Below are 13740 nucleotides of genomic sequence, written 5' to 3'. Positions count from 1 at the left end.
TCATAATAGCCAGAACATGGAAACAGCCTAAGTGTCCATCAGTAGAAGAATGGATAAAGAAACTGTGGTACATATACACTATGGAATACTATTCAGCTATTAAAAACAAGGAATTCCCGAAATTTGTGGATAAATGGATTGAGCTAGAAATGATCATAATGAGTGAGTTAAGCCAGAAGCAGAAAGACTCAAATGGTATATACTCACTTATATCTGCATATTAGCCCAAGGGGCATGTCCCACGAAAGCCTTCACTTACCAGAAAACTGAGACAGATGGGAGGACATTCTATTAGGACTCTAGATGAGAGAAGCATGGGAGAATGGCAAAGTAGAAGGATCCAGAGGGTCCTAGAAACCTACAAGTAGAACATTATGATAGGCAGATTTGGGCTCAGGGGTCCCGCTCAAACTAAGGCACCAGCCAAGGACAATACAGGTGGTAAACCTTAAACCCCTACCCAGATCTAGCCAATGGACTGAACACTCTCCACAGTAGAGTGGAGAGTGTGATATTACTTTCTCACATACTCTGGGGCCTCACATTTGACCATGTCCCCTGGAGGGGGAGACCTGGTGGCACTCAGAGGAAGGACAGCAGGTTACCGAGAAGAGACTTGATACCCTATGAACATATACAGGGGGAGGTAATCCCCCTCAGGAACAGTCATAGGGGAGGGGAATAAGGGGAAAATAGGAGGGAGGGAAGAATGGGAGGATACAAGGGATGGGATAACCATTGAGATGTAACAAGAATAAATTAATAAAGGAGGAAAAAAAGGGTAAAAAATGTTTCTGTTAATACTTATTATCAGCATTGCTAATGGATCCTCTATGGCTATCTTATCCAATATTTATAAATATGCACTTACAGTTTTAATGCTTTTATCTCATATCTTCCAAGATTTTTACATGTTTTGATTGCTCAATAATATGCCATATCTTCCTCAGGATATTCTTTGCCATTTTGTTTTCTGCTTTACCTCACAATATATGATTCATTTGTGATATTATTATCCTGAATTTGTCTCTCTACACTTACTACTTTTTTCATGAAGGATAATGTCTTATTCCCAAGAAGTGGTCATATTATATATATAAATGAATGCATTTCATTTTTTTTTGCAAAAAATACATGATTCATACAATTACTAAAAGGTTACAGGTTGAATTTTAGTTGGTTAAGGAAAATTTCATGAAGATTTAAGAGATCAATTGAACAAACAAGTTGTAAGGCCTCCTAGTCATTTAGCTTAAGATGTCACATCAGTACTAAGGTTCAAACCATTAGGAACATATGTTACACAGTTTTATGCTTAAGTAAGAACTTCATTCCACCAGCTTAATTTTCTATTTGTATTCTTTATAATTTTTGTGATTACCATAATATATATATTCAGAAAATATTTTTATCTATGATACATAATTTTTTATTGAAATATGTGATAGTTTTATATTATTGTTGTTAAATGATTCATGCCAAGTAAGAGAGTAACAGTTTATAAGGGAATAAAGAGATTAAAAGTCTACGTTTTCTGATACCTATTAGGCAAATGAAGTAGAAAATTTTCTTAAAAGCTCTTGCCTTTTAAATTCTCTGCCCCTTATCAAAGGCTAATTCTCATTTACTGTTCCTTTGAACAACTAATATTACTAACCTATAACTTTGTGTGTATTGTATATAGTTATATATATCTTTAAATATGTTTTAACTGTGTATTAAATGTTTTTGCTTTTATACTTATACTTAAAGTTTTCAGGTACATTGTCTGAACACTCACATTTTTTTCACCTGCAATTAGAACTCTTTATTTATATAAATTTCTATTCTCTAGTCTTTAAATCACTTCTGAGAATCTGTGGTCTTGTTTTATATGATTCTGTTGAGTTACAATATTAACATATTTGGAAATGTATTTTAAAATATTTACAACAAATGTTTCATCTTTTCAAAATATTAAGATTTGATAATTTAAGACATGTTTTGTGAGTTTATTTGTTTTAGTCAACTTTTGGGTATGAAAGCTTATTTTATTATATAAGGTGAAATTATAAAACTGTCACTCACTTGACATTTTAACTCTAGAATTAAGTGAGACAGAATATACCTGATTTATTGGTAATAATGTATTTAACATTGTCTTATGGAAAACACACCAGGATAGTGCTCTGAATTATAAAATTCTTTTTTAAAAGTGCTCTCTCTCTCTCTCTCTCTCTCTCTCTCTCTCTCTCTCTCTCTCTCTCTCTCTCTGTGTGTGTGTGTGTGTGTGTGTGTGTGTGTGTGTCTGTGCATGTACATCTCACACATATACCATAGAATACATATTATACAATATATATTAGATTGTAATAAATACATGATTTCTCCCATTTCTTTCCTCTCTCCAAACATTTCCATATACGTTCATTGCTTCCCTCCAAATTAATGGTGCCAATTTATATTAATTATTATGCATGGTTACATATATATGTGTGTACATATTTCTAAATATAATTTGCTAGTCTATACAATGTTATTTGTATGCATGTCTTCAGGGATGACCATTTGGTATTAGATAACCAATTGCTGTACTCTTCACCGAGAATGACTATTTCCCCTGATTTCAGCATTCCTTACTTGCCTGTAGCTCTTGGTGTAGTTCTTCCTTCTTCTTTAGCTATTGATATCCTTATTGAGATTTTATGAGTGTAGCTTCTGATATGCTAGGCATTCACAGTCTCACAGTTATATGATATCATCTGTCTCATGTGAATTTTCTGCCCCTCTTCTCACACATTTCCTGAGCTCAGTAGGTGGACATGCTTTGCGCATGTGTCCATTGAGACTGGAGTCCACAACTCTGCATTTTGATTGACTGTATTTTTCTTTAGTGGTCTCCTTCTTTTGCAATAAGTAGTTTTCTTGATGAATCACCAAGACTAGATTTATTTAAACAAAGTTTTAGATTGTTATTAGAGAGAATGCTAATAATTTAGTAAAGCAGTGCATGTAGGTTCCCCCTTAGTATAAAGGAGTTCACCACCACTCAGTAGTTAGTTGAGACGTTAGCACATGGGATGGTTTTGCTCTTATTAAGCGAGTCTTATGGCCAATTAGAGAGAAAGCAAAGTGTGTGTTACCATCAAGGTAGACCTGCTACTACTGCATCCTTAGGGTTATAATGCTGTGCATGCCATTGAAGGGGTTCATAGGCATCAGAGCTGGGTAGGACTGTTGGTTGCCTCCCTCTGGAGGCTTGTATCACACTTACTGTGATGATTTCCCTGTAAGCTTTACACCACATAGGAAAAATAAAAAGATCAGGGTGAAGTAAATTAATTTAAAAAAATAAAAATTAAAAAAATAAAATAACAAATGCATAGTCAAAAAAAAACCAAAAAAAAAAATAATAATGTGACAAGTTACTCTGAACATTTATATGTTAAATAAATGTTATATTTTTGTGCCAAACTCAAAAAAAAAAAAAAAAAGAATGAAATTGGGCTCAGTCTGATTTTATTGTAACAAGTGCTGGACCAGGACTTCTAAATTATGTCCCAGACCATTTTTTTTAGCTACATTAAAGCCCTGCATAATCTTGGAGAAACGTACTCAGATAACAATGAACTCAATTCCAATTTAGCATATTTACATTGAGATTCTTTACAAAATGCATCTGGCTTCTTTCACAAGAATGGGTACTGTTGACTCAAATATGGTGCCTAAGATTTAGGGTTTAGGACTCTTGCTTGGGGTAAACATAATAACTGGCGGTGTCAGGATTATCGTGGCCCTAAGATAACTCAAGAAGCATAAGTGACATCACTCATAAGATACTCAGCTATTAAAAACAAGGAAATTTGAAAATTTCAGGCAAATGGATGAAACTAGAAATTATCCTTAGTGAGATTACTCAGACCCAGAAAGACACACATGGTATATACTCACTTATAAGGGGATACTACCCCAACATACATGTCCTCTGAGAGACTCCATACAATGGGGTATCTGGACAGATGCTGGGACTCAAAGCTGGACTTTAGGTGAGAAAAGTATGGATGAATGGGGCTATGTAAGGAATTAGACAGCTCAGGAGCCCCATAAGGAGACCATCAGGGTCTGTGGACCTCCACCCAGGGGCTGCACAAACTGTTGAACCAAGCAAGGACAATGCATGTAGCAAACATAGACCTCCTTTTCAGATCTAATCAATGGACAGCTCATTGTCCAACCCTTGTGGGGAGAGCAGGGACTGCCTCTGACATGAATTCTGTTGCCTCTGATTTGATCACTTTCACAGGGTGAGGAGTTCCAGTGGGCACATAGAGGAAGGGGAAGCAGGCTACCCAGATGACCTTGATAGGTTGTGGTCATATTGTGGGGAAGAGGTCCCCTTGTGTCAGAGGACTAGGGGAGCAGAATAGGGCAGAAGAGGGAGGGAGGGTGGGAAAGAGAAGACACAAGTGAAGGGATAACAATCTGGGTGTAATCAGAATAAATTACAATGAATTAAAATGAAAGTAAATACAAAAAACAAACAGGGGAAAAACAAGAAAGAATGGGTTTATGATCTGAAAGCGGTACATGGCATTTAGGGGAAAGGGTCTGGGAAAAGTAAATTCTGGGAGATAGAGACAAAAACCTGTCTTATCAGACAGCAAAGGATTTCCAGGTTATAAAACTGCATCATTCCTGGCATTCTCAGAAGAACAGCTACATGCCCTATTGCATTGAAGAAGTAAAAAGCTTGTTTATATTTCCTGGCTTCTCCAGTGTTTATCTGTGTGCACAAAGCCTTTCTGTCCTCTGTAGCTTACTGGTATCATGAAAGCTAGTTCCCTTGGAAGAGGTTTACAGGTCATTTCTAGGTCAGGGGTCTCTGGCTCCTATTATGGGGTCATGATGTCTTCAGAAATAGAGACATACCATTCTGTCTCAAGGACAGCAGCAATAGGCTGCATATTTAGGGAGTCTCTTCAATAGATCTGCTAACAAATAAAAGAGGCTGTCTCTTGTTAAGTGGACTTGGGTATTGGAGGGAGCACTATCAGCCCAGATAGGAAAAATTTGTTTAAACTATCTGTGTATGATTTATACACATAATTACATGTACTATAGTTTTCATGGATAAATAATAAAGTGGATACTTATGAAAATTTCAGATATTTGTACCATTATTTTAACTTCCTTCCTTTTCCCCATATCTGTATTTACAAATGTTCTCCTGTCATTGGCCTTCCCTTTCCAATTTTCCCTGTCACAACAATTATGTACTTCCTATTCCCCTTTATTCTTCCCCTTCATTCTGTGTTCATTCTTCTGTCCTCCTTATAAAGAACCCCCTTCCTATTTCCCTGATCAGATCACATGTACCCTGCTGTTTCCTTTTCTGTCCTTCCTTGATCCCCTTAACCCACCAATGATTGGATTTTTACTTTCTTTCTTTTTTTTTCAGTTAAAACATCTTTTTTTTCATTTTTTAATTAATTTATTCTTGTTACATCTCAATGGTTATCCCATCCCTTGTATCCTCCCATTCTTCCCTCCCTCCCATTTTCCCCTTATTCCCCTCCCCTATGACAGTTCCTGAGGAGGATTACCTCCCCCTGTATATGCTCATAGGGTATCAAGTCTCTTCTTGGTAACCTGCTGTCCTTCCTCTGAGTGCCACCAGGTCTCCCCCTCCAGGGGACATGGTCAAAGGTGAGGCACCAGAGTACGTGAGAAAGTAATATCCCACTCTCCACTCTACTGTGGAGAATGTTCTGACCCTTGGCTAGATCTGGGTAGGGGTTTAAAGTTTTACGGCCTATTCAGCTATTAAAAATAAGGAATTCCCGAAATTTGTAGATAAATGGATTGAGCTAGAAATGATCATAATGAGTGAGTTAACCCAGAAGCAGAAAGACTCAAATGGTATATACTCATTTATATCTGCATATTAGCCCAAGAGGCATGTCCCACGAAAGCCTTCACTTACCAGGAAACTGAGACAGAGGGGAGGACATTCTATTGAGACTCTAGATGAGAGAAGCATGGGAGAATGGCAAAGTAGAAGGATCCAGAGGGTCCTAGAAACCTACAAGTAGAACATTATGATAGGCAGATTTGGGCCCAGGTGTCCCGCTCAAACTAAGGCACCAGCCAAGGACAATACAGGGATTTTTACTTTCTAATGTTTCTGATGTTATCTATGCTATGTACCCATATCTGAAGAATTTTGGATGAAAGAGCCTCCAATAAGATAGAAAAATCAATGTTTGTCTTCTGGCTTTATGTTCCTTCACCCAATATTATATTTTTGAGTTCCAGCCATTTGTCAGCAAAATTCATAATTTCTGTTTTTTTTATAACTGAATAGTATTCCATAGTGTACATGTACTACATTTGCACTATCCATTTATCAGTTGTAGGACATTTAGGTTGTTTCCATTTCCTAGATGTCATGAACAGAGCAGCAACAAGGCTGAGCAAGTGTCAGGAGCTTGAGGAGTAAGATGTCAAGTCCTTTGGTCATACACCACAGAGTGGTATAGCTCGGTAATATTGTAGACTCTCTTAGCCATTTGATAATTCTTCATACAATTTCTACAGTGACTGTAGTACTTTTATTTCCATAAACAGTAAGTGAGGCTTTCCTTTTCTCTGAATCCGCTCCAGCATTTATTGTTTGTTTTCTTGACATTTATCATTTTAATTAGAGTAAGATGAAATCTCAAAGTTGTTTTGATTTGCATTTCCCCACTTGATAGTGACAACTAAAGATACTAAATTCAATTATAAAATTTACCTAAAATATATGTCCATAAATAAGATAGGAAGATTTTTTCTTACCTCCAGTAAACTTTCAAATCTAAAGAGAAACAACATCCTTTCACTACATTTATTTTTTAATGATTCCAAAAATTGAAGAAGAAAAATACTGAAGTGAATTTCACTACACAATATTTTAAGATGTTCATTAATTAATGCGGTGTGATTTTAACACAGGACTTGAGACAAAGACACTAAATATAAAACATCCATTTACTTTGTGAATTTTTAAAAAGATTTATTATTTATTTATTTATTTATTTACAGTGATTTGCCTGCATGTAACCAGCAGGCAAGAAGAGGGTACCAGATCTCATTGTAGATGGTTGTGAGCCACCATGCTGTTGCTGGGAATTGAACTCAGGACCTTTGATAGAGCAGCTAGTGCTCTTAATTTCTAAACCATCTCTCCAGCCACCATTTGGTGATTTTTAAAAATAAAAATAGTTTGAGTTGAAAACTGTGCAGGCTACTACATAATTATTGCAGAAGTTTGTTTCAATATAAATGGCATCTTTTAAAAGAATTTTAAGGCAGTATTTCCTTTATTCAGAGTTTTCTCCTCATTTCTGATCATTCTTCCAACATTTAGAAACAGACAACTTAGCTATCCAAAAACCACAGCACTCATGGTTGTCTTTTTTCTTCTTCTTGGTGCAAATGATCTTTATTCTCCTGCCCTTTTATATGTACATGCTCAGTACTGCCAGGAACCCAATCATCATCTTTCTTACACTAGTTGATTCTCATCTTAAGACATCCATCCATTCATTTCTTCTTCTGACCTTTCTCAGTTTTAAATTTTTCATTCAATGTATCACCAAGTTTCTTATTTGTTTCTAATTTCCACAGTTCTTTTGAGGCAAAGACATTTTTTGTCTTCTGACTTCCATGTTCTAGGATGCTATGAACTGTTGGAAAAGCCATGTAAGACATGGCCATCAGGAGCAGGAAGGTACAAGTTGTTACTTAGTTACAAATTAGAATTTGCAAGTTGCTGACTTTTAACTTGAATCTACCCTTTTCCCTCGATCACTGTACTCCTTGCTGTTGATAAGATGCCTATCCAACAAGAACATTCCTTTGACCCTCAAAAACAATTAAACTCACAAACAGCATTGCTATTCAGAATTTCACTAAATCATGAATTACTTACTTATATTATTTTATCCCATATTAAAATACTTGCTGTGTAGTAATAACCCATTTTGCAAGCATAATACCAACAACAAACTTGATAAAACATATGAATAATACATTTTTACATCTATTTTTAATCATAAAATCTCAGAAAATGTTCATAAATTCAATCAGTATATTTGCTGAGTAATAAAATTAAATACAGTACAACTCTTTAATCACATTTAAATAACAGTTCATGTGAGGGAAAATTTTAAAAGACTGATTAAGTACTGCCATTACAACTGTAACTCACCAAATTGCAATTTAATTATTAAAAATAATACAATACATGTAGGAAGATTTTTGAACCTTAATATTGAAAGCCTTATTTCTGATAACCTACTAGAAAGGTTATTTGTTATCATAAAATTTTATTTAAGACCGTGAATGGCCAACTTTGTTTTCAGATAGCTTTATTATTGGAGAAAACTCCCTATTTAACAGAAGTTTAGAGCATTCTAATATGCACAGAGGAATTCTGATTCTTTCATAGATATGCAAAGTGAATACTATTTCTCATTTTTAGTTTTTATATGATAAAGTAAAGGCAATTACTTTGGATCATAGAGATGTTAAAGTTATTTTTTAAAAATTGTGTTTGTTTCCCAGTTTATTCCTTAACCCATATATCACACAAGTAATTGAGAGTCATAATATACTAACAAGTTTCACAATGCAAGCATTGAGCAGTTTTAACTCTGTTCCTAACACTCTAAGCTAATTTGGCTTACCCCCAGCTCCATTTCTCTGACCCAGCTTCTCTCCCGATGTCTCTTAGAACTCACCCATGGCTGGAAACCCCTAATTCCTCCTTTAACTCCTTCTTCTCTGGCTGCTATGAAGGCCAGCTCTATTCTCTCCCTTGCACAGTGATTGGCTATGAACTGCTTTATTGGCATATCAAGGGACCATTGGGGAGCAGTGTCTACATACTGGGGCAGGAGATTCTTAGAACAAGGATTGCAACCAGATATGGGGAGGACTGAAATCAGCATTTGAATCACACAGTAACCTTTATGCTTACATATAGATGTGCTTTCCTAATATTTGGATAACAAAATAAGAAAATAGAAAAAAAAAAGAAATTTCTCAGAATCTAATACAGTTTTTGAAAATAGCTCTTTAGGGAGGTAATTCCACCACTAGAAAATGCAATTCTTTGATTTCTTCCAAGTTAGTGATATCTCATCGGAACCATCTTCTAGGGTGAAACTTCTTTGAGGTTAACACAGCAGCTCTCAATCTCATTCTCAGAATACATAAGCACATGTGTAAAATATTTTCGTATAATGAAATTTTCTGCTCCTCTCATCATAGTTATGATATGCTAGTATTTACATGGGTGAATATAAAATTTAAATTAACTTTACCAAAGATGGTAACCACTGTGAATTATTATAAATTCTACTGACTTCTACTTAGAATGGAAAATTTTAATCTAAAGTCTCACTTGTTAATAGCAGCCTTATTCATAATAGCCAGAACATGGAAACAGCCTAAGTGTCCCTCAATAGAAGAATGGATAAAGAAACTGTGGTACATATACACTATGGAATACTATTCAGCTATTAAAAACAAGGAATTCCCGAAATTTGTGGATAAATGGATTGAGCTAGAAATGATCATAATGAGTGAGTTAACCCAGAAGCAGAAAGACTCAAATGGTATATACTCACTTATATCTGCATATTAGCCCAAGGGGCATGTCCCACGAAAGCCTTCACTTACCAGGAAACTGAGACAGAGGGGAGGACATTCTAGTGGGACTCTAGATGAGAGAGGCATGGGAGAATGGTCATTCTCTCTTTATACACACACACACACACACACACACCACACACCCTGTATTGGTTTTCATAGGAATGCTCACCACAGACCCATGTGTTTGTTAGAGAGCAGGTACTATTAGGAGATGTGGCCTGCCTGCATGAGGCTATTTCTGACCATGATGAGAATGGGCTTAGTTCTGAAATTACAAGCCAGCCAGAATAAATGATCTCCTTTATAATAGTTGCTGTGGTCAAGGGGTCATGGTGCCTCCTCACAGCAATGAAACCCTACAATGTATACATACTCACACATGCATGCACATTCATGCATATCCACTGGCACACACATGTACTTATGCATAAGCACACTCACACATATACTCACATAGACCTACCTCCTAGCACACTCATTATCACCATTAATAAATCTTGTAGATAATTGTAGACAATATTAAGTAGATTTTTCTTAACAATCATAGATGCTATAATTGTTTTATTTCATTTAACTAATAATAAATATTTTCATTCATATGAAAAATCAGTATATATGCAGATATTTCAGAAATCTTTACATTTGTTTTTTTAAAAAAAGTTCATCCACAGAGATCACAGTATCCATAGTAGTTGATAGGCATTCCATTTTGGTAAAAGAAGACAAAAGAACAAGTTTATATTTGAATAGTTTCTCTATGTCTTACAAATAATAAGAATCTTGCTTTGTTTCTCTATCATAATTACAAACTCCAAATAGATCTTCTGGTTTTATTGTATCTTCCATCTGTAATGATGGCTTGTTGTTGGTATTATTGCTGTAATAAACACATGTGATTCAACACAGTAATAAATCATGATCTTAGAGAAATATGTAACTGAAAATAGATGTGCCACATGTGCCCAGAGAGAAACAAGAGGTGTTACAATGGTATTCTGTTGTGAAGGCCAGTTTCTACCTTGAATTTTAATTACTATGCAAATCACTATGACCTTAATGCATTATAATTCTTACTTGTTTTCTTATGCAACCTGTAGACAAATTTGGAGTCCTCTGATATGTCTTCAAAGTGTCCTTGCCTTCTATGTGCAGTAGATTGATACACAACAGATGGTAAAGGGTATAAAGAGATACACAAAACATGTTCCCAAGCCCAGCTGCAATAGAAGGTTTACGGTGATGCTATACAAGTATGCTTTTCCCAACTGAGCAAGGCTGAGAAAAAACACACATCAGATTGCCTGCAGAAAATATATGGGTGCATTTTCTTGATTAATATTAGATGTGGTAGGGTTAAACATAGCAGAGGTTGTGTCACTTCTGAGGAAAGTACTCCTTGGCTGTATAAGAATGCAAAATGAGCAAGCCATGAGGTGTAAGTCAGTAAAAATTTCTACATGAGATCTTTGTTGATTCTTGCCTCCAGGTTCCTGCCTTGAGTTCCTTTATTCACTTTCCCTGGTTATACTCTGTATCCTATAAGCCAAATATGCCCTTTGCTCCTGCTAGTCCTAACTTGTTTAACCATTTCCCCACTTTTATTTGGACCCCTACAAAGGTATTACTCATCTCAAGTCAGCCAGAAGAAACATTAAGAGAATGACGCCCCATTTCTTTTAAGGGGGGGGGGGTCAGGTAAGTTTTTGGTTGCTTTCTTGGGCTGTAGAGGGTTATTTTCAATGGAAGTTGGTTATTGGTCTTATTTAGAGAAAACAAGGTTGATCTCAAGGATGTCTCTCTTTTCTTTTATCTTCCATTCTTAGGTTTGGAGATAGGGGTTGAGAGAAAGAAGGGGGGATATAGAAATATATAGGGAAGATAGAACAAAAAGTAGATTAGTGAATCTACTCCTAACTTAATACCTCAATTGTCACTCACAGGGTTACATTTAATTCATTGGTATGGAATTTTGTATATACATGAAAAATAAGCTTAATTTTAGATACAGCGCTACAGAATTCAAATTTAAGATTGTTCTTCATACACATTATACATATATTTTTACTCTAATGTGTGGTATTGTACCCATATAACTCAATTATAATACAAGGTTTACTTCCAATACTTTGAAAGTGCTACTGCAGGCTGCTTAGGAAAAATAGGTTATATGAGTTGAATGTTAGTTAATTAAATCATGATCATATCAATTATTAGTCTATTTTTGTCACAAGAATATACACCTTAGGTGCAACAGACATGATTCTATAGAAAGATAAGATAAAATAGTTAGTTATGGTATTCAAAAACCTCAGAGACATACAAAGCATGGCATTTTAAAATGTTTTTGTTATTTTAAAGATTCATTGGCAATAATAAATACCTAAGTGCCCTAGAAGGTCATGCAATTAATGAGGCTTTCTGTAAACCTGATGGGGAAAATTCCCAGCTTGAGCAGTTTGCCTCTATTCTAGTTCTTATTTATCCACGAGATTAGCATCAACAAAAAATTAAACAAAACAAATACATAACCCTATTCTTTAATATAAATTCCAGTAGTCTTATGTTTATTAAATGTGTATAATAAGTTCACATTACATATACAAGAGAGATAAGTATAATCAAATCTATATCTCATAGCATGAGTAAATCGCTATTCAACTTTGTATCTCATAGCTTGAGTAACTTGTTATACAATTATGTCCTTTTCGTCACAATTCTTTCCCTAAATGTACTTCCAGTGAAGATAGGACTTGTGGATTTTGCATTTCCTAATTTCCATAACAACTGAAATGCTATTGGTGTAAATAAATGCTTCTTAAACAAGTGGTTGCAATGAGTTCTTCGTTGAATAAAAATGTCGTGAAATATTTGTTTGACTGATAAGTTGGATATATCAATGTCACTAGACAAGGATTACTCTACTTAATGAGTACAGTCTACAACTCTGAAAAGTGTTATATGATCACTATTTTGTCATTGACCAAGCCTCAGGAACAAAGAAAATCACTAAAGGCCACATTTTAAACCCAAGATTTATGATGTGGAGAAAGGGGAGCACTCTTCCACTGCTTGTGACAGTGCAGACTTGTACAACCATTTTGGAAATCAATCTGGAGCTTTCTCAGAAAATTGGGAATAGTGCTGCCTAAAGATCCAGGTATACCACTCCTGGGCATATATGTGAAAGATGCCTCACCATACTACAAGGACATTTGCTCAACTATGTTCATAGCAGTTTTATTTGTAATAGGCAGAATCTGGAAGCAACCTAAATGTCCCTCAACTGAAGACTGTATAAAGAAACTATGGTAATTTACACTATGGAATACTACTCAGCTATCAAAAACAAGGAAATCCTGAAAATTTACAGCAGATGGATGGAACTAGAAATGATCATTGTGAGTAAAGTACACATGGTAATATACTCACTCATAAGTGGATATTAGGCCAACATAAGTGTCCTCTGAGAGATTACACTCATGGGGATTGGGACAGATACTGGACCATACAGCTGGATTCTGGGTGAAGAAATGCAAATTTTATGGAAGAGTTGATGGATGGAAAGAACGGGGGAGTATCAGGAGCTCCACAAGGAGACTATCAAAGTTGGTAGACCTGGACCCAGGGGGATCTGCTCAAACTGTTGCACCAACCACAGACATTGCAAGCAGAGGACCTAGAATCCCTGTTCAGATGTAGCCAATGGAAATCTCATTATCCACAGGGCGAAGAAAGGGCTGGCCACTGCCGCTGAGGAGAGCTCTGGTGCCCTTGACTTGTTCACTCCCTCTTAGCGAAGAGGCCCTGTGGGAGCACAGAGGAAGGGATGCAGGCTATTCAGATGAGACCTGATAGGCTGTGGTCAGACAGTGGTTGAGGAGGACCCCACCTGTCAGAGGTCTAGAGGAGGGGAATATAGCAGAAAAGGGAGGAAGTGTCAGAACAGGACAATTAGAGCCAGGGGATTACAATCAGGATGTAATGTAAATAAATTATAATACTAATTTAAAATATTTTTTAAAAAGCAAGTTTTACATTAAAGCTTGATCTTATTAAATCATC

The sequence above is a fragment of the Acomys minous genome (assembly GCF_964271855.1).
Source record: "Acomys minous genome assembly, chromosome: 3".
In the NCBI taxonomy this organism is placed as follows: Eukaryota; Metazoa; Chordata; class Mammalia; order Rodentia; family Muridae; genus Acomys; species Acomys minous.
This window is presented reverse-complemented; position numbering follows the sequence as displayed.